General features: G+C 44.7%; 1 protein-coding gene and 1 long non-coding RNA gene across 2 annotated transcripts in view; one reads left to right on the top strand and one right to left on the bottom strand.

Annotated features, from left to right (window-relative positions):
* Nucleotides 1-20625, top strand: part of MTUS2 (microtubule associated scaffold protein 2) — a 354305-nt gene that overhangs the window by 59232 nt on the left and 274448 nt on the right. The gene's annotated exons all lie outside the window — the stretch shown is intronic.
* The window catches only part of LOC134571325 (uncharacterized), a 172581-nt gene that overhangs the window by 42535 nt on the left and 109421 nt on the right, over nucleotides 1-20625 (bottom strand). The window lies entirely within an intron of this gene.

The raw sequence follows: 20625 nt of genomic DNA, 5'->3' as shown, positions 1-20625 counted from the left end.
GAACTCCCATGTGACATTTGGGATTGCTTTTCCCCTGGTCTCTGGGTTTGCCACATTCTGTCTGTTGTTTCTATGATAAATTCATTTTGGGTGCAAATAGAATGTGATGATCATTCAAGAAATATCATTTACATATGTCTCTTTTTTCAATCCACTTGTAAGACTGATTGAGCTTAGGTTTGCATTATAATATATAAATCCAGAGCTATCGAAATGGCTTTCTGTTTTCTTTCATAGCGTTCACATGGGGACTATCGTCGTGCTTGAGATGCTTTCTGCCTTCAGGCAATGCACACCATGTCCTGGTTTTTGAAACTGAAGTGTCTCTGATGAATTTTCATTACAGCTTATGATTTTTCTGTTCTTTAGCAGATTAAGATCCTTAATTCTCTGCTTTCACTGTGCCTGCAATTAGACACGGTTATTCAAACTAGAATTCAGAACAAGTTTTCACTGTATCCAAAGTTGTTGTTTTTTGTGGAAAATGTGGTAGCATTGAACTATGATAGAATATGGCAATAAGGTGGCCGATATTTGGTTTTGTCTCTCCTCCGGTAGACAGCCTATCTGTTGTTTTCTTACATACTTATGACCAGGATGCTTCTGATCTAGCAAAAACAGGAAATATTGACACAGGGTGTGAAACCGCAACCTCCACCTTTTGTTGACTATAATTCCTATAATTTCCTGCCTGCCAATGGTGCAGAGAGGATTATAGGTGTTGTAGTGCAGCAATACTTGGGGTGAGAGTTTCACACCTGTGATCTAGAGGTTAGGTTTCAAATTAGCCATAAAGCATGAGATTAAAAAAAAAAGGATATTATATTATCACAAAAAGTTAGAAACAAGGTTTGTGGACCACCAATATGGTGGTTAGTATTTGACAGTTAGCAGATTCATAATAACATAATGGGATTGAAATAACAGCTCAATTAATTTAAGGCTAGAACTTTGAACTACAGAACAAAGTTTTTATATAACTTGATCTGTGGATATTTCATTACATAAGCAGTAATTAAACATTGGGAAGAGACTCATCCTTTAACCCCTTAAGGACCAAACTTCTGGAATAAAAGGGAATTATGACATGTCACACGTGTCATGTGTCCTTAAGGGGTTAATTCTTTATGGGATATGTTTTGGGATAAGTAAATTACTCACAAGAGTAGTTTAAATTATTACATAGGCAGACCCCCACACTTTTACATTTTCATGGGGACAATCTGGGTTTTTCGGGTCCTGATTTAGTGTCCTAGTCCCAACTTAGTTCCCTAGTGTCCCACATCTTGGGAAGCCAGGGAACTTTCCCCGTGCAGTGCAGTGCAAGTGTATTATTAGACATCATTAGTGAATCATTAGACACTGTGCAGCAGGCACTTGGATCATGCAGAGAGTCCTTCAACAGCACTGTCTGGATGGTCATTCTATGTAGGGGTCTGGAGTCTGTCTGTCAGCCTGGCATGCTTGGTGTCATAAGTGACATCCCCTGAAGGTCCACCCACCTGTTAATTCAATATTTCCCAATTTTGGGAGTTGTGCGTAGTCCAGCCCCATTGAAGTATTGTTATACTTCAATCTCTTCCGATCTTAGTGAAAATTACAAACAACAAATTATTGAAATGTATGTATGCTGTTTATCACTGGGTTGTGATATAAACAGCACGCACATTGCTTCCTGCTAACTTCTCTGTTTGGTCATTTGTTACAAAAAGTGTCGAAGGAAGCATGTCATGAGCAAAAAAACACCTAATTTTACAGGTGTAAAGACAAATTCTATAGATATATTCAGTGCCTGAGAGAATTACCTTTATTTCTGTACAGCAACCCTATAATAGTTATATAGTTACAATGGCAGAAAAGACACATGCGTCCATCAAGTTCAGCCACTGTCAAGTTGTTTTTGCTGTTGATCCAAAAGAAGGCAAAGTCAATCAACAGATTCACGTTCAACAAATTGATTGATTTATAAAGAGGCAAAATAATATTTTCATCTCATGAATGAATGCACATTTTTATACATGACAATACCTTACTGGCTTAGCAACTGCTGATTGACATTGCACATTGTTGCCTAGTTTGATGTCTATAACAATTCCAAAATCTTTCTTATGCCTAATTCACTTCATCGTATAGGGTGTAAGTTGCTTGTGCATTCTTTACCCCAAAGTGCATAACTTTGCATTTATCTATGTTAAATACCTTTGGCCATTTAAGTGCCCAGCCCCCAACCTATGTAAATCCTTCTACAGCAAAAGTTCTGTTAAATTCCTGTTTCAAGATCAATAAATATGTTTAAGGGATTCTATAGGGCCAGGAAAACAAATTTCCCCTGTCCCTCGCTCCCCCCCCCCTTCCTGCAGCTCTGAATTGGTTAAAACCCCTTCAGTCACTTACCTGAATCCACTACCGATGTACTTTAGCACTGGATCAGCCTCCGTCCACGCTACTTGTAGACAACCACTAGAGGTGAAGTTAACCTAGATAGTAATTATTGCAGTTTCTCAATAACTGCAATAATTACTATTGCAGGATTAAAGGACCACTCTAGTGCCAGGAAAGCATACTCGTTTTCCTGGCACTAGAGTGCCCTGAGGGTGCCCCCACCCTCAGGGACCCCCTCCCGCCCGGCTCTGGAAAGGGGAAAAGGGTTAAAACTTACCTTTTTCCAGCGCTGGGCGGGGAGCTCTCCTTCTCCTCTCCGCCTCTTCTCCTCCCCGTCGGCTGAATGCGCACGCGCGGCAAGAGCTGCGCGCGCATTCAGCCGGTCGCATAGGAAAGCATTCATAATGCTTTCCTATGGACGCTTGCGTGCTCTCACTGTGATTTTCACAGTTAGAATCACGCAAGCGCCTCTAGCGGCTGTCAGTGAGACAGCCACTAGAGGAAAAAGGGGAAGGCTTAACTAATTGATAAACATAGCAGTTTCTCTGAAACTGCTATGTTTATAAAAAAATTAGTTAACCCTAGCTGGACCTGGCACCCAGACCACTTCATTAAGCTGAAGTGGTCTGGGTGCCTAGAGTGGTCCTTTAAGAGACATGGGACATTGCACCCAGACCACTTCAATGCCTCCATTGTCCCTTTAAATAGATGCTGTCTCAGAACAAAAGTCAGAGGGACATCACTTAAAATCAGCTTAAAATTGAACCATTAATGGCAACTCTCTGTACTCTATCTGTACACTACCTATGTTCCAACCCTGAATTGTCATCTACACCACTGACTAGTTTGGACACTAACCTATTGTGGGAAACCATATCAAACGCCTTGACAAAATCCAAGTAGATCACATCCACTGCAACATCCTGATCTATTCTTCTACTTACTTCTTTGAAGAGTACAGTTAAGTAAGTTTAGCATTACCTATGTTTCATAAAACTATTCTGATTTTTGCTAAGAACAATGTTCTTCCCAATAAATTGTATATTATCCTTTAATAACCCTTCAAATACTTTCAGATCCACAGAAGTTAATCTCACAGGTCTATAATTTCCAGGCAGCGATTTTGAACCCTTTTTTTAATATAGGAACCACATCCTTCCTCCAATCCTTCGGTAGAATTCCTGAAAGAAAAAATAAAGGTTCACTTATTTCCAAGCTTAGCTCCTGAAGTACTTGTGGATGAATGCCATCAGGCCCGGGGCTTTGTTTACATTAATGTTCTTTAGTTGCTGCAGCATCTTGTCTTGTGTTGTCCAATCATAAATGTTCTCCAAGTTTTTTTTGCAGCAATTATTTGCATATCTCTTGCCATAGTTCCCTCCTTAACATATACTGAGGAAAATAGTTATTTAAAATGTCTGCCTTTTCCTGGTCTTCATTAACTATCACACCACTCACTCTCATTTTCACTGTACCTATGCTTTCATGTTTGTTTGTTTTTTAAATGTATGCACATAAAAAAATTGGGGTTGTCAGGGTCAGTTTTACTTTCTTTGACTACCACTTTCTCATGTTTTTGTTTAGCCCATCTGATTTCTAGACATGTGCAATTTGTTTCGGGCCGAATATTTATTTGGACGAATTTTGGGCAATTCGGACATTCGGGTACTTCCGAATGTCCGAATTTCTGAAGCGCCGAAGTGCCGAATTGCCTAGGTCCCTAGGTTCTGAAATTTCAGAATTTCCGAAGTGTCGAAGTGTTGAAGTGTCGAAGTCGCCGAAGTTGCCGAAGTGCCGAATTGCCGAAGTTCCGAAGCACTAATATACTTACCCAGTAGAAGAAGAAGAATGTTACACTGTATACAATTTTAAATAAAAAGTATACAAACGTAGCCAGGATTCAGCTGTAAGCATTTGCAACACTTACAACAATAAAGTAACATACATTCATATAAAATGTAAGTTACTCAGCCTGTCAATGTAATGACAGGTATGAATAAGTAGATAACTCCATAATTCCCATGGTATTAGGGAGTTATCTACTAAAAGGCTGAAAGACCTAAATTGGTCTTTCAGCCAAATTTACTAATTTACTAAGTAAATTATGCCCCTACTCGCTATACCGAAAATAGGGGCATGTCTATTTTAAAAAAAAACGCATCCCCCCTCCCCCTCCTAACCTGAAGGGGGTACCTATTGCCCCCCCGGCCCCCACCCCTGAACGGCTGGTGAGGGCCATAAAGTAAAATAAGGAGGGGACCTATTGTCCTTCCCCCAGCCCCCACCCATGAGCGGTGGGTGGGGGCCCTAAAGTAAAGTAATGGGGGGGACCTATTGTTCCGAAGTGCAGAAGTTCTGAAGTTCAGAAGTGTCGAAGTGCCGAAGTGGCCGAAGTTCTGATGTGTTTAAGTGCCGAATTGCCGAAGTCCCGAATTCCCGAATTTCGGAATGCCGAACCGAACCGAAAATTTTCCCATGCACATGCCTACTGATTTCATGCATTTTTGGCTTCTTTAAATCTGATATAGAATGCTTCTTTAATAGCACTGCATTAAAATATAGAGGAGTTATAAATGTTGCTATACACATTGATGTAATGACACTGGGTGCAGTAGTGTGTCCTGTGCAGTAGGTTTAAGGGTATATTTGGGGTTTCAGTGAAACTTAGATATAATGGAGAATGTATGATTATGGTTATGCTTATTAGGATTACCTGATAAGAATAAACTGGCTTTATGAACCTGTAGACTCTAACTCCTGGTTTCTCATCCAGGTTTCACAAAGTCTCACCTAACCATGAATACACCCTTAACTCTAATCATGCTTTAATTTCCTACCCCTAACGTTACCGTAACCATACTACAACAGCAGCAGCATTATAAGCTGTAACCGCTAAGAACACTGCCATGTAGTGATGTCGCAAACATAAAATTTTTGGTTCGCGAACGGCGAACGCGAATTTCCGCAAATGTTCGCGAATGGGCGAACCCGGCGAACCGCCATAGACTTCAATAGGCAGGCGAATTTTAAAATCCACAGGGACTCTTTCTGGCCACAATAGTGATGGAAAAGTTGTTTCAAGGGGACTAACACCTGGACTGTGGCATGTATCTCTGTATTACACGCAGTATCTCTATATTACACACAGTATCCCTGTATTACACTCAGTATCTCTATATTACACACAGTATCCCTGTATTACACTCAGTATCTCTGTATTGCACACAGTATCCCTGTATTACGCTCAGTATCTCTATATTACACACAGTACCCCTGTATTACACTCAGTATCTCTATATTACACACAGTATCCTTGTATTACACAAAGTATCTCTATATTACACACAGTATCCCTGTATTACACAAATGATCTCTATATTACACACAGTATCCCTGTATTACACTCAGTATCTCTATATTACACACAGTATCTCTGTATTACACTCAGTATCTCTATATTACACACAGTATCCATGTATTACACTCAGTATCTCTATATTACACACAGTATCCCTGTATTACACTCAGTATCCCTGCATTACACTCAGTATCCCTGTATTACACTCAGTATCTCTATATTACACACAGTATCCCTGTATTACACTCAGTATCTCTGTATTGCACACAGTATCCCTGTATTACACTCAGCATACTAATAAGGGGGGGGACCTAATGTCCTCCCCCATGGCCCCCACCCCTGAGCGGCGGGTGGGGGCCCTAAATACTAAAATTATTTGGCCTTTTTTGGGGCTGAAAAAAGAAGATTGGTAAGTTGTTTTTCTTTTTCTTTACAGGTTCTTAGTTAAAGGTCCCACCCTCATTATTTTTAGGGTGAGGGGGGTAGGTAGGGTATACTTTTTTTTTTTGGGGGGGGAGGGGGTGACTAGGGATTTGGGGACCCCTAGTCACCTGGGGGGGACTTTTTTTAGGGCCCCCACCCGTCGCTCAGGGGAGGGGGACAGGGGGAGGACATTAGGTCCCCCCCTTATTTTTGTTTAGGGCCCCCACCCACCGCTCAGGGGTGGGGGCCAGTGGGGAGGACATTAGGTCCCCCCCCCAATTTGTGTTTAGGGCCCCCACCCACCGCTCAGGGGTGTGGGTCAGGGGGGAGGACATTAGGTTCCCCCCTTATTTTACTGTAGGGCCCCCACCCACCGCTCAGGGGTGGAGGCCAGGGGGGAGGACATTAGGTCCCCCCATTAGTATTTAGGGCCCCCACCCACCGCTGAGGGGTGGGGGCCAGTGGGGAGGACATTAGGTCCCCCCCCATTTGTGTTTAGGGCCCCCACCCACCGCTCAGGGGTGGGGGTCAGGGGGGAGGACATTAGGTTCCCCCCCTTATTTTACTGTAGGGCCCCCACCCACCGCTCAGGGGTGGAGGCCAGGGGGGAGGACATTAGGTCCCCCCATTAGTATTTTGGGCCCCCACCCACCACTGAGGGGTGGGGGCCAGTGGGGAGGACATTAGGTCCCCCCAATTTGTGCTTAGGGCCCCCACCCACCGCTCAGGGGTGGGGGTCAGGGGGGTGGACATTAGGTTCCCCCCCTTATTTTACTGTAGGGCCCCCACCCACCGCTCAGGGGTGGAGGCCAGGGGGGAGGTCATTAGGTTGCCCTCCAATTTGTGTTTAGGGCCCCCACCCACCGCTCAGGGGTGGGGGCCAGTGGGGAGGACATTAGGTCCCCCCCAATTTGTGTTTAGGGCCCCCACCCACGGCTCAGGGGTGGGGGCCAGTGGGGAGGACATTAGGTCCCCCCCCAATTTGTGTTTAGGGCCCCCACCCACCGCTCAGGGATGGGGGCAAGGGGGAGGATATTAGGTCCTCCCCCTTACTTTTGTTTAGGGCCCCCACCCACCGCTCAGGGGTGGGGGCCAGGGGGGAGGACATTAGGTCCCCCCCAATTTGTATTTAGGGCCCCCACCCACCACTCAGGGGTGGGGGCCGGGGGGAGGACATTAGGTCCTCCTCCCCCTTACTTTTGATTAGGGCCCCCACCCACCGCTCAGGGGTGGGGGCCTAGGGGGGAGGACATTAGGTCCTCCCTCCCTTACTTTTGTTTAGGGCCCCCACCCACCGCTCAGGGGTGGGGGCCAGGGGGAGGACATTAGGTCCTCCCCTCTTACTTTTGTTTAGGGCCACCACCCACCATTCTGGGATGCGGGCCAGGGGGGCGGTCATTAGGTCCCCCCCAATTTGTGTTTAGGGCCCCCACCCACCGCTCAGGGGTGGGGGCTGGGGGGAGGACATTAGCTCCTCCCTTCCTTACTTTTGTTTAGGGCCCCCACCCACCACACAGGGGTGGGGGCGAGTGGGGAGAACATTAGGTTCCCCCCCCCCAAACACAGGTTACTGGCTATAGGGGGATAATGTATAATAAACACAGGTTACTGGCTATGGAGGTATAATGTATAATAAACACAGGTTACTGGCTATGGGGGATAATGTATAATAAACACAGGTTACTGGCTATGGAGGATAATGTATAATAAACACAAAAAAAGAATTATACAAAAAAAAAATGCAGCTTCCGAATTAATCTAAAATGGATGCTGTCCAGGAGGTGGGAGGGTCTGGGAGGGAGGTTCTGCTGCTGATTGGTTGGAATGCGTCTGCTTACTGTGAGGTACAGTGTCAAAGTTTACTCAATGATGACGAATAGGGGGCGGACCGAACATCGCATATGTTCGCCGTCCGTGGCGAACGGGAACATGCGATGTTCGCCAGGAACTAATCGCCAGCGAACCATTCAGGACATCACTACTGCCATGCTACCGTGTCCCCATGAATGTAGCTTTGTTGTATATATTTTTCAGCATTGTTATACTTTCAGTGCATACCCTTGAGTGTTATATACCTACCCCGAGAATGAAAATAGAAAGAATCTGTCTTTTGTTTTTAAAAAGAGTGAAACTTCACACTTAACTGAGGACAGTGCATAGCAGTCATGTGGCATCGGTTTTGTTTTAATAATATCTACAGACCAATTAAATATAACATTCTTTTATGCATTTTTATTATTTTAATATTTTTGGTGTTGAGGGTACCAGGTTTTCATATCTTCTTATATTAAACACAATTGCTTAATAAATGAATATTTATTTGCCCTGCATAGTTTAACTCCTTCCATCCAGGGAAGACATCCATTGCATTACAAATCAGCGCAAAGCACCTTTGCGATGGCTGGAAAGTGTTAAAGGAAGGTTCTACATATTCTAATTTATAGCCTGCAGGGATTTAGTCATTAAATAGTGAACTGTAGTAAACTGACAAGCGAAATGCCAAATTTGGGTCAAAATAGCTGAGCTGGAAACATTCTTAAAATGTTGTACTAAACTTTGCTACTCGCTTGGCAGTTCAATAGATTTCATTGTTTAGTTCCTATACCTGGATCTATTTATAATGTGTTTGACTGTTTGAGACAATTCTGCTAATTATCACTGTGCGCGGGTATATATTGTTTACTAGTTTATCTTAGGTGCAAGGATATGCAGTTTCACTGGATGAGTATAAAAACATTTTGAGAAGACATTCCTTTAAACCTACAGGGTATACTTGTGTCTGTCACACAGCAGATATAGAAAAACAACAAAATCACTGCATGATCCATTAAAACCATGAAACCGTCATGGAATCATAAGTCTCAAGTAGTATCGTAAATAATATATACATGTGCAAAATAGATCTCTCAAATTTTACGGTAATTTATATCAATTGCCATCTCAGCTTTTCTCGGACTGTTGCTTTTGGTAAATGCATTTCACTTTTCTTAATGTGATCTTGATAGCAAAATATTTATCTAACTCAAGGCTATGTTCTTTAATACAACACAGGGCAGATAAAAATTGACATTTCTGTTCTAAATTGCCCAATATATAGTACTTCACAAGTAATATGAGATGAAAATTATTAGCATAACATTTATTTATACCTAGCACATAAATATGTGATAAATCAGCAATTTTGTGTATAGATTGCTGTTCAGACAAACATACAAAAATAAAATTATGCTCATTTACATAGTTTTCATGTTTAATTCATATGTTCGTCCATTATATAACTATCAGGAGAATAAAAAGCTTAGGACGGTGTAAAGTATCAGTTATTTGCAGTATTTGGATAGGGTTTCAAATATTAATATAAAAGGAAAAATATTTTTCTCATATGCAGTAGGTGTGAGAAATATAGATAAATAGAAAATGCTCAAACCCCTTGTTATAGGTATTTGCATAGTCTCTGACAGCATTACTACCAATACAGTTTACTAAAAATAGTAATAGAATAGTACTGTTTAATGATATGTTTATAAAATAAAGGAATTTAAAGGAACACCATAGGGACAGGAACACAAACATGTATTCCTGACCCTATAGTGTTAACACCACCATCTAGCCCGCCTGACCCCTCATGCCTCTATAAATATAGTAAAAATCTTACTGTATTCAAGCCAGAAGCTGTAACTCTACATGCTGTTAGACTCAAAAACAAGCAGTCTGCTGGCATGTGATAGCCGGATCCAATCACAATGCTTCCCCATAGGATTGGCTGAGACTGACAAGGAGGCAGATCAGGGGCAGAGTCAGCATGATTCAAACATAGCCCTGGCCAATCAGCATCTCCTCATAGAGATGAATTGAATCAATGAATCTCTATGAGGAAAGTTCAGTGTCTGCATGCAGAAGGAGGAGACACAGTGCTGCCCTGTGCTCTGCTGACAGCAGATCTGAGTGGATTGAGGAGTTTTATGCCTCAATCAACTCGGATGTCCCTGTGGTGGCATTCTGAGTGACTGCAACTGGAGGTGTTCCTAGCTTTCAATGTAAACACTGTATTTTCTCAGAAAATACAGTGTTTACATGAGAAAGGCTGCAGGGAGCTATAGTTCTCACCTGAACAACCTCATTAAGCTGAAGTTGTTCAGGTGACTATAGTATCCCTTTAAAAACGTTATTTAGTAATCTTTGTAATGCTCATGTAATGATAAGAGGCATATTAGAAAAAAAAAAAAAAACATTAATTCCTCCCCATTTCCTGACTGTAGAAATTAGATGATCTTTAATGCTTCCTTTATTGTTTGGAAGGAGGGGGAGTCTGTCATTTTTGGGACAGTTGCAGACATTAAATAGGTGGAATGTATTCCTGGTAGTGATGTCGCAAACATAACATTTTCTATTCGCGAACGGCGAACGCGAACTTCCGCAAATGTTCGCGAACCGGGCGAACCGCCATAGACTTCAATAGGCAGGCGAATTTTAAAACCCACAGGGACTCTTTCTGGCCACAATAGTGATGGAAAATTTGTTATAAGGGGACTAACACCTGGACTGTGGCATGCCGGAGGGGGATCCATGGCAAAACTCCCATGGAAAATTACATAGTTGATGCAGAGTTGGTTGTAATCCATAAAGGGCATAAATCACCTAACATTCCTAAATTGTTTGGAATAACGTGCTTTAAAACATCAGGTATGATGTTGTATCGATCAGGTAGTGTAAGGGTTACGCCCACTTCACAGTGACAGACCAAACTCCCCGTTTAACGCACCGCAAACAACCGCAAACAGTCCATTTGCACAACCGCAAACTCCCCATTTGCACAAGGTTGGATACTAAGCTAGCCATGTCCCGTTCCTTGTCCTCACTGATGTCATTGAAGGTCTCTTCCTCCACCCAGCCATGTACAACACCAAGGGTCCTCGAAAGGTGACAACAAGCCCCCTGGGACGCCTGCAGTGTTTGGTCTTCCACCTCCTCAAAGCCACCTTCCTCCTCTGACTCCTCTTCTTCAGACTCCTCTCTCTGCGTTGCCTCTCTCTGTGTTATTATAAGGTGTGTTAAGTAGTACTATTCCTATAATATATAATTATAATATATAATATTATATTCGTATAAACTGCTCACATGTTCCAATGAGCAGCCGGCCACTACCCCATGAGTGCAGCCCGCGAGCCCTGCGCATATAAACAACTCACTTGAGGGGCTAACGCACACCACTAAAGTGCTTACGTTGTTTTGACTTTCCATGAGACTCTACAGTGTGCTACCAAAGTGTTTAATACATCTCAACAAGAACTGCCTACATGTCTCCCCAGAGTGCCTAGACTAATTTTAATTGAGTCACTAATATGTACTATAGATGTGTTTAATGGAACCATGTATTAACCGCTAACGTACGCTACCACTGGGCATAACCTAAACTCACAAGAGTTACTAACAATGTGTATATCCTATCACCACAGGAGTTACAAGGGAGCATTCCCACAGTGCTTCACCTTTAACTTCACATGAGTTACCAGAGAGCATTATCACTGTGCTTTACTTTTCACCCCACATAAGTTACCAGAGAGCATTATCACTGTGCTTTACTTTTAACCCCACATGAGTTACCAGAGAGCATTATTACTGTGCTTCACCTTTAACTTCACATGAGTTATCAGAGAGCATTATCACTGTGCTTTACCTTTAACTTCACATGAGTTATCAGAGAGCATTATCACTGTGCTTTACCTTTAACTTCACATGAGTTACCAGAGAGCATTATTACTGTGCTTCACCTTTAACTTCACATGAGTTATCAGAGAGCATTATCACTGTGCTTTACCTTTAACTTCACATGAGTTACCAGAGAGCATTATCACTGTGCTTTACCTTTAACTTCACATTAGTTACCAGAGAGCATTATCACTGTACTTTATCATTAAAGGGAAACTCCAGTGCCAGGAAAACGATCCGTTTTCCTGGCACTGGAGGGTCCCTCCCACCCACCAATCCCCAGTTACTGAAGGGGTGAAAACCCCTTCAGTCACTTACCTGAGGCAGCGGAGATGTCCCTCGCCGCTGTCTCCTCCTTCGCGCCGCTCCTCCTACTGGCTCCGTCGGCCGGCGGGCGAGACTGATCCCGCCCACCGGCCGAGGAGACCTAATGCGCATGCACGGCAATTCCGCAGATGTGCATTAGGTCTCCCCATAGGACAGCATTGAAAACAAATTTCAATGCTTTCCTATGGGGATTTGAGCAACGCTGGAGGTCCTCACACAGCTTGAGGACGTCCAGCGATGCTCTAGCACAGGTTTCTTGTGCTATGGACCAGGAAGAGACCTCTAGTGGCTGTCTGTCTTATGCCCGTACGGGACACTAGCTGGTTAATCTTACGCCCTCATGGGGTGCTAGAGTGCGGCACCAGATAACAAAGCAAATATAGATATAAATGCTGTGAGTACCCACTATACCATGTTATGTTTGTAATGCCTGTCAAAGAAATGCTTGCAACAGTTGTTGGAGCTGTGCAAGCCCAATGTTATTTTATGCACAACCAAAATAAAAATAAAGAATTGAAAAAAATAGATAAAAAAAATAAAAAAAAAGGATGCAGCTTCCGAATGAATCTAAAATGGATGCTGTCCAGGAGGTGGGAGGGTCTGGGAGGGAGGGTCTGCTGCTGATTGGCTGGAATGTGTCTGCTGACTGTGAGGTACAGGGTCAAAGTTTACTCAATGATAACGAATAGGGGGCGAACCGAACATCGCATATGTTCGCTAACCGAGGCGAACGCGAACAAGCTATGTTCGCCAGGAACTATTCGCCTGCGAACCATTCGGGACATCTCTAATTCCTGGCAGAGAAATGTGGTACTCTTCAAGGCGGTAATAATATGCATACACGATTTTGTCAGTGACGGGATTAATTTGGCAAATGGGGTCCAAAAATTTTAAAAGACTACATTCATAAGAAGGAATTTGAATTAACTTAAGTACTCTAATAGAATCTGGGTATTTACATCTGTAACTGATTTATTTGCAAACCAATAATTGTAAAGAATTGACAAGGAATTACAAATTTAAATTCCAAACTACAGAAATTCACTTTATTTGTTTTGTTTTGTTTTTGGACCTGGCTATTTTTGAAGCTCAGCAGGTTAAACCTAAAATGTGCATCTTCCATAATTACCAGTTTAATGAAAAAATATATATCCTAATATATGTGCATGCACAGATTATCAACATCTACATCATATCTGTTAAAAGTAGGTATGTGCATGGGGCAAATATTCGATTCGGTTCGGTTCGGCATTCCGAAATTCCAGACTTTGGCAATCCGGAACTTCGGCAACTTTGGCATTTCGGAATTTCGGGACTTCGGCACATCTGGACTTCTCTAGCAGCCCTTTAGTAGATAACTCCCTAAATCCCACGGTATTAGGGAGTTATCTACCTAAAAATTACTTAGTATTATTAAATACCGTATTTATCGGCGTATAACACGCACTTTTTTCCCCTGAAAATAGGGGAAAAATCGTGGGTGCGTGTTATACGCCGATATCCCATAATTACTTACCTGTCCTGAAGCGTGGGCCGGCTTTACAGCGCGCACCGCGGTACAGGAACTTTAATTTAAGGTTCCGGTTTCCGGCGGGACTGAAAGGAAGTGTGCACACTTCCTTTCAGTCCCGCCGGAAACCGGAACCTTAAATTAAAGTTCCTGTACCGCGGTGCGCGCTGTGAAGCCGGCCCACGCTTCAGGACAGGTAAGTAATTATGGGAGGGGAGGAAAGTACACTATGGGAGGGGAGGGGAGGAAGAGGAAAGTACACTATGGGAGGGGAGGGGAGGGGAGGGGGAGGAAAGCACACTATGGGAGGGGAGGGGAGGGGAGGGGGAGGAAAGTACACTATGGGAGGGGAGGGGGAGGAAAGTACACTATGGGAGGGGAGGGGGAGGAAAGTACACTATGGGAGGGGAGGGGGGGGAGTACACTATGGGAGGGGAGGGGGGGGAGTACACTATGGGAGGGGAGGGGGGGGAAAGTACACTATGGGAGGGGAGGGAGGGGGAGAATACTATGGGAGGGGAGGGGGGGAGAATACTATGGGAGGGGAGGGGGGGAGAATACTATGGGAGGGGAGGGGGGGAGAATACTATGGGAGGGGAGGGGGGGGAGAATACTATGGAAGGGGAGGGGGGAGAATACTATGGGAGGGGAGGGGGGGAGAATACTATGGGAGGGGAGGGGGGAGAATACTATGGGAGGGGAGGGGGGAGAATACTATGGGAGGGGAGGGGGGGAGAATACTATGGGAGGAGGGGGGGAATACTATGGGGGGAGGGGGGGAGAATACTATGGGAGGGGGGGAGAATACTATGGAAAGGGGGGGGGACACTATGGGATGAGGGGGGAATACTATGGCATGAGGGGGGAAATTTCCTGGAATTTCTTTCTAAAAATGAGGTGCGTGTTATACGCCTGTGCGTGTTATACGCCGATAAATACGGTAATTTGCTATACTGCGAGTAGGAGCATGTCTATTAAACAGTGAGCAACCACAGGTTGCCGCACAAGTGGCGGGTTTTAAACTAAAGGGGGGAACTATTGCCCCCCCGGCCCCCAAAGGCTGCTCAGTGGGTATGGGGGGGCAATAGGACCCCCTTTAGGACAATAGGTCCCCCCTCATTCTAATTTAGGGCCCCCACCAAGCACTCAGGGGTGGAGGCCGGGGGGGGAGAAAAGGTCCCCCCTTATTTTACTTTAGGGCCCCCACCCGCTGCTTGCGGGGGTTGAGGGGGGGGAGGACAATAGGTCCACCCCCCTTATTTTACTTATGGGCCACCACCCACCATTCAGGGGTGGGGCCCAGGGGGGCAATAGGTCCCCCATCAGGTTAGAAGCCCCCACTCGCGCGGCACGGGGGGGGGTCCACAGGCTGCTCACTGTTTACTAGACATGCCCCTACTCGCGGTATAATCTTTACTTAGTATTAGTACATTTGTCTGAAACACCAATTTAGGTCTTTCAGCCTTTTAGTAGATAGCTCCCTAATACTGTGTGAATTAGGAAGTTATCTACTTATTCATTCCTGTCATTCCGTTGACTGGCTAAGTAAATTACATTTTATATGAATGTGTGTTACTTGATTGTTGTAAGTGTTGCAAATGCTTACAGCTGAAAACTGGCTATGTTTGTATACTTTTTATTTAAACTTATATACAGTGTAACATTCTTCATTCTTCCACTGGGTAGGTATATTAGTATTTCGGCAATACTGTGCTTTCGGAACTTCGACACTTCGGAACTTTGGCAACTTCAGCACTTCGAAACTTCGACACTTTGACACTTCGGAAATTAAGCAATTTCGGAGCTTCGGCAATTCTCCGAATGTCCGAATTTCCCGAAATTAGTCCGAATTGACATTGGGAACGAAAGAATTGCAAATGTCTAGTTAAAAGAAAACGTTATCCGATAACGTTAACCAATACCAGGCCTGCCCCATATTTTTCATGTATGTTTGCCTTGATACACTTCTCATCTTGCTTAAGAGAAGGCTTTCTGAGACATAACTATTTTGTGTCTAATATTTTATGCTGTGTTTCCATGGTTCTTCTTTGATAATTTTATTATGCGAAAACTATAGCGATTCTGCAGTAAAGTGCTAAATTTTAGATCAATTACTATAGAAACCAAGAAAAAGGAATTGCTGTTTGTTCCCTTTTTATAACTTTTGTCCAGAATCGCTCAGTTTTACTTTGCTAGACATGTTCCAATGTGTATAATTAATGTACCAAATTAATTTTGTCACAAATTGACTCTTCCACCATTATCCATGTCTGAGTGGGTTTTCTATTCCATTAGCATTATAGGCTAATTATTCTCAAGATTTTGTAAATTAATTTCATGCTAGTATAAGCCTCCATATCGAGTTTCAAACCTGGCTGGACTCATCTTCACTTGCCTACAGATAAGAATTTTTGGATGAAATATGCAGACTGGCTGTCAGTAGGAATCTTACCCATAGGCTAAGAATCTGTTTTTTTGCAACATCTGGTGAAAATTCCTTCTAACAAGTTTGTATGGCATACTTATAAGTAAGAAGAAGGACAACTGACTGCCTTTAATGTAAAATAAAATATATTTCTCAGTGCACTATATCATTCCTAAGATATAACTCTGTGTTTGAAAATGTGATGTTTTTCATGTGTGCTAGGCTAAATTAAAATGCAAATGTATGTCTGTTGCTTGTATCAACTAATGAGACATTATTTATGGTTGTTTTACGAAGTTTACAAATACAAATTTTTTGTTTAAAAATACAAATGTTTTGTTTAGTATATTATTATTTTTTTACTGAACCGTGTTGCATTTGTATCTTTATGTTGTGGGCCACCCATGGTAGCTCTTGCTCCGTACTGTGCATACCGGCTATATGTCAGTGTGGTGATGCATCAGACTCCATGTCTGGGCTGTCAAGATCTGTGATTTCCCCCGGCTGTCGGTCAGGGGTGTGGGTTTTATTTTTTGGAGCAGTAAGTATTGTCATCTGGAGTTATACCCTCTGAGGACATTGAGGACATTGCATAACTGACTCACTGTAATGGTCCAAAGAGGTAGGGCAACAAGCTAGCGATAAAGTGAGGAAATAGTAAAGTAGGAAGTCATGGGTAGTTCCGTAGAGTGATCTAGGACACGTGCATTAGGTTGGATAGGAGGCATCCGGCACCTCCCAGAGCTATGTGCTTTTTTTTTTTCTTCTTCTTCTCTACTCAAGTGTGTAAGGCCTGTGGTCAATTAAGTATCTTGCATATTTAAGAGGGCTTGAAGGAATGCAGGCGGCACCAGGGCACCCACGTTTTAGAGATAGTCAGTCTCTGATAGACATGTGCAATTCGTTTCGCTCCGAATATGAATTCGGACGAATTTCAGGCAATTCGGACATTCGGGTACTTCCGAATGTCCGAATTGCTGAAGTGCCGAATTGCCGAAGTGCCGAATTGCCAGGGTCCCGAAGTTCTGAAATTACCAAGTTTCCGAAGTGTCAAAGTGTCAAAGTGCCGAAGTTCCGAAGTGCTGAAGTGCCGAAGTTCCGAAGTGCTGAAGTTCCGAAGTTCCGAAGCACTGTATTGCCTAATACTTACCCAGTGAAAGAAGAAAAATGTTCCATTGTATACAATTTTAAATAAAAAGTATACAAACATAGCCAGGATTCAGCTGTAAGCATTTGCAACACTTACAACAATCAAGTAACATACATTCATATAAAATGTAAGTTACTTGGCCAGTCAATGTAATGAAAGGAATGAATAAGTAGATAACTCCCTAATTCCCACGATATTAGGGAGCTATCTAATAAAAGGCTGAAAGACCTAAATTGGTCTTTCAGCCAAATTTACTAGTACTAAGTAAAGATTACTTAGTATTAGTAAATTATGCCCCTACTCGCTATACCGCGAGTAGGGGCATATCTAGTAAGCAGTGAGCAGCCTGTGGCTGCTCACTGTTAAAAAAAAAAAAAAAGGCCCCTTTTCCTGAGCCCCCACCCCTGAGCGGCAGGTGGGGGCCCTAAATTATAATAAGGGGGGACCTAATGTCCTCCCCCCTGGCCCCCACCCCTGAGCGGTGGGGGGGGGGGCGCTAAATACTAATAAGGGGGGGGAACCTAATGTCCTCCCCCCTGGCCTCCACCCCTGAGCGGTGGGTGGGGGCCCTACAGTAAAATAAGGGGGGGGACCTAATGTCCTCCCCCCTGGTCCCCCACCCCTGAGCGGTGGGTGGGGGCCCTAAATACTAATGGGGGGACCTAATGTCCTCACCCTGGCCCCCACTCCTGAGCGGTGGGTGGGGGTCCTACTGTAAAATAAGGGGGGAACCTAATGTCCTCCCCCCTGATCCCCACCCCTGAGCGGTGGGTGGGGGCCCTAAATAGTAATAGGGGGGGACCTAATGTCCTCCCCCTGGCCCCCACCCCTGTGCGGTGGGTGGGGGCCCTACAGTAAAATAAGGGGGGGACCTAATGTCCTCCCCCCTGGCCCTCACCCCTGAGCGGCGGGTGGGGGCCCTAAATACTAAAAAGGGGGGGACCTTAGGTCCTCCCCCCTGGCCCCCACCCCTGAGCGGTGTGTGGGGGCCCTAAATAGTAACAGGGTAGGGACCTTATGTCCTCCCCCCTGGCCCCCACCCCTGAGCGGCGGGTGGGGGCCCTAAATACAAAAAAGTGGGGGACCTAATGTCCTCCCCCCTGACCCCCAACCCTGAGCGGTGGGTGGGGGCCCTAAATAGCAATAGGGGGGACCTAATGTCCTCCCCCTGGCCCCCACCCCTGTGCGGTGGTTGGGGGCCCTACAGTAAAATAAGGGGGGACCTAATGTCCTCCCCCTGGCCCCCACCCCTGAGCGGTGGGTGGGGGCCCTAAATACTAAAAAGAGGGGACCTATGGTCCTCTCCCCTGGCCCCCACCCCTGAGCGGTGGGTGGGGGCCCTAAATACTAATAAAGGGGGACCTAATATCCTCCCCCTGGCCCCCACCTCTGAGCGGCGGGTGGGGGCCCTAAATACCAATAGGGGGGACCTATTGTCCTCCCCCACGGCCCCCACCCCTGACCGGCGGGTGGGGGCCCTAAAAAAAATGTTCCCCCCAGGTGACTAGGGGTCCCCAAACCTCTAGTCACCCCCTCCCCCCCAAAAAAAAATAATGATCCCCCTACCTACCTCCCGCACCCTAAAAATAATGAGGGGGGGACCTTTAACTAAGAACCTGTAAAAAAATAAAAAATAAATAAATAACCATTCGATGTTTTCTTTCTTCTAAAATCTTCTTTTTTCAGCCCCAAAAAAGGGCAAATAAAAAACCATAATAACTGACGCAATAAAAAAAAAAAAATCTTCACCCGGCAAGGGCTACACGCAGACTGAGCTCTGCACGGCGGGGGAAGACTTATAAAGCCTTGCCCCACCCTGCAATTAGGCTCAGAGCACTCTGATTGGTGGGTTTACGCCATCCAATCAGAGTGCTCTGACAGGTAAATGAAGAGACTGACAGGTAAGTCGCTACATTTACCTGTCACAGCACTCTGATTGGTTGGTTTGAAATCCACCAACCAGAGTGCTCTGTGTCATTTTACACAGCGTGGGAAAGTTCTTTGGAATTTTCCCACGCTGTGTAATTTGACTCATAACTCTCTGATTGGTTACTTACCTACGGAGGGGACGGGACATTTTTTTAGGGCCGGGGGGGAGGACAATAGGTCCCCCCTATTGGTATTTAGGGCCCCCACCCGCCACTCAGGGGTGGGGGCCAGGGGGGAGGACATTAGGTCCCCCCTCTTTATTAGTATTTAGGGCCCCCACCCACCGCTCAGGGGTGGGGGCCAGGGGGAGGACCTTAGGTCCCCCCTTATTAGTATTTAGGGCCCCCACCCACCGCTCAGGGGTGGGGGCTGGGGAAGGACAAAAGTCCCCCCCCATCATCTTACTTTAGGGCCCCCACCCGCCGGGGGGGGCCTATTTTTATTTATTTTAAAACAGTGAGCAGCCATAGGCTGCTTACTGTTTACTAGACATTTACTAGACATGCCCCTACTCGCGAATAGGGGCAAAATTTACTAATACTAACTCATTTTTACTTAGTATTAGTAAATTTGTCTGAAAGACCAATTTAGGTCTTTCAGCCTTTTGGTAGATAACTCCCTAATACCGTGCGAATTAGGGAGTTATCTACTAAGCGGCTGCAATAGAAGTGCCGAAGTCCCGAAATTCCGAAGTTCCGAAATGCCGAAGTTGCCGAAGTTCCGAAGTTGCCGAATTTCCGAAGGTGCCGAAGTTCCGAAGTGCTGAAGTGCCGAAGTTCCGAAGTTGCCGAAGTTCCGAAGTGTTGAAGTGCCGAATTGCCGAAGTCCCGAATTGCGAAAATTCAAAACCGAACCGAAAATTTTCCCCATGCACATGCCTAGTCTCTGAGTCGATGTCACTACTGAGGTCATATCATACATAAAGTTTAACCTTATTCTATCTAACAATTGTGTTTCATTGGGACACACCGTTGATTTCCAATTCAGGGCTCTGAGGGCCCGTGCTGCCAACATCACCTGTGAAACCAGTGCTCTCTTACCCTTTGACCATTGGTGAGGGAAATCCAGCCACAGAGACACCTCATACTGAGAAGGGAGCACAATACCCATGTGTTACAAATCGCTATTTGTAACTGGCCCTTTAAATGGAAAATTGCCCTGCTTCCCTGGATTGTGGAGAAGCCTATTTGCCAGCCTCCTTCCTTATGACTATGGCCCTCTGTGAGCGGTGATACCCCAGATAGCTATGCCATGGAGCCTATTCATATAATGAAAGACTATGGGAAAGACTTTAGCTCCATGGCAATTGAACTGTGTGAATAGGATCTGCGCGCTATTCGGTAGTTTTGTGCGCTCAGATCCCAGCTATCTGGGGATATGTGAAATGTCTGTGTGTTATGTGTAAAAGGTGA

Source organism: Pelobates fuscus, chromosome 1 (genome assembly GCF_036172605.1).
Source record: "Pelobates fuscus isolate aPelFus1 chromosome 1, aPelFus1.pri, whole genome shotgun sequence".
NCBI classification, from domain to species: Eukaryota; Metazoa; Chordata; class Amphibia; order Anura; family Pelobatidae; genus Pelobates; species Pelobates fuscus.
This window is presented reverse-complemented; position numbering and strand designations above follow the sequence as displayed.